Raw genomic sequence first — 2,423 nt, forward strand, 5'->3', positions numbered from 1 at the left:
AATGGCTTTATGAGTTTTTCATAGGCAAATGGATGGAACTGGAAAATATCATCCTAGGTGGGAAGTAAAAGCTCAATCACAGAAAAACACACATGGTATGCACTCATTGATAAGTGGCTATTAGCCCAAATGCTTGAAATACCCTAGATGCATAGAACACATGAAACTCAAGAAGGATTACCAAAATGCTGACCTTCACTCAGCTTCTTGAAAAGGGGACAAGAATACCCTTGGGGAGAGGAATAGGGAGGCAAAGTTTAGAACAGAGGTAGAAGGAACACCCATTCAGATCCTACCCAACATGTGGCCCATACATATACAGCCACCAAACTAGATAAGATTGATGAAACAAGAGCGTGCAGGCTGACAGGGAACGGATGTAGATCTCTCCCAAGAGACACAGCCAGAATCTCGAGTAAATACATAGACCAAATGGCATCATTAAATCATTGAACTGAAACAGGACGCTTTGAAGGAATCAGAGAAAAGCCTGAAAAGAGCTTGAAGGGGCTTGAGACCCCCATATGAACAACAATGCCAAGCAACCAGAGCTTCCAGGGGACTAAGCCACTGCAAAAGACTATACATGGGTGACCTGAGCTCCAACCTCATGAGTAGACAATGAATAGCCTAGAAGGCAGCACCAGTGGAAGGGGCAGCCCTTGGTCCTGCCAAGACTGAACCCCCAGTGAACGTGATTGTTGAGGGGATGGCCGTAATGGGGGGAGGATGGAGAGGGAAACACCCATATAGAAGGGGAGTGGGAGGAGTTAGGGGGATGTTGGCCTGGAAACCGGGAAAGGGAATAACAATCGAAATCTTATTACAAATACCAATTTAATAAAGATGAGAAAAAGAAAAAGAAACCCCATACACTGCCCTTTCTGTAAATATTGTATAGACCAATGAGACAAGGGGCCAAAGGCAGGCTGCACTCTGACTCTGTCTTCAGCTTAGCATTCGAGCAATATACCATATGGCTCCAACTGCTTCATTATTCCTTATGGCAGAATCTCTGTTCCCTCTCCCAGCAGAAGCTGGTCAGGTATGGAGCTTGGACTAAAGAAGAGAAAGTGACTGTACATTTATTTTTTACTTCCCCCCTGTTTTAATTTCCCCAAATATTTCACAATATTAATATTTCATTGCTCTCTTCTTTATACAGCAAATACATGACACAGTTGTACAGAAAAAAAAATGGTGATGTTTGATGGGCTGATTACTACCCATTGTGAGGTTCAAGGTTGTGACCATCAATACCTTATTGAATTTTAACGTGATGTGAAGTCATCTGTCCAATGTGCTAACATTTAATATAATGTATTAAAGAAACAAGGAAATTAAAAAATAACAACAACAAAAAAGCAATGACTTCATGAAATCCATAGGCAAATGGATGGAACTTGAAAATATCATCCTGAGTGAGGTTACTCAATCACAGAAAAACACACTTGGTATGCACTCATTGATAAGTGGATATTAGCTCAAATGCTCGAATTACCCAAGATGTAATCTACAGACCACAGTAAGCTCAAGAAAAAGGATGACCAAAATGCAGATGGTCCCACTCCTTAAAAGGGGGAAAATATTCATAGGAGGCGATATGGAAGCAAAGTTTAGAGCAGCGACTGAAGAAATGGCCATTCAGAGCCTGACACACATGTGGCCCATACATATACAGCCACCACAACTAGATAAGATTGATGAAGCTAAAAGCAAAACTAGATAAGATTGATGATGCATACGAAAGGGACTGGATATAGATCTCTCCCGAGAGACACATCAGAGCATGTCAGTACAGAGGTCAATGCTTGCAGCAAACCACCGAACTGAGAATAGGACCCCCCTTGGGGGGAATTAGAGAAAGTATTGAAAGAGTTGAAGGAAATTGCAAACCCATAACAACAACAATACCACCAACCAGAGCTTCCACAGACTAAACCACTACCGAAAGACTGTACCCAGGGCTCCAACTGCATATGTAGCAGAGAATAGCCTTGTTGGGGCACCAGTCGAAGGGAAAGCCCTTGGTCCTGCCAAGGTTGGACCCCCTCAGTGCAGGGGAATATGGGGGAGGGCAATAAGGGGGATGTATATGGGGAGTACCCGTATGGGGGAGGAGGAGGGGAGGGAATGGGGGCTTATGGACAGGAAACCGGGAAGAGGAATAACCTTTGAAATGTAAGTAAAGAAGTATATAATAAATAAAAGGTAGTACCCTAGCATTCATATTTGATATAGTGCTTAAAGTTGTAGCTAGAGACATTCAGAGGAGAAGGGAGGGAGAATGGGGAGGGATCTCTGTGTGGGGGAAAAAGGAGGGAGGGCAGTGTTTGGAGATGTAAAAATAAAGAAATATTAAGGGGTTGAGGATTTAGCTCAGTGGTAGAGCACTTGCCTAGTAAGCCCAAAGGCCCTAGGTT

Source organism: Rattus rattus, chromosome 3 (genome assembly GCF_011064425.1).
Source record: "Rattus rattus isolate New Zealand chromosome 3, Rrattus_CSIRO_v1, whole genome shotgun sequence".
Taxonomy (NCBI): domain Eukaryota; kingdom Metazoa; phylum Chordata; class Mammalia; order Rodentia; family Muridae; genus Rattus; species Rattus rattus.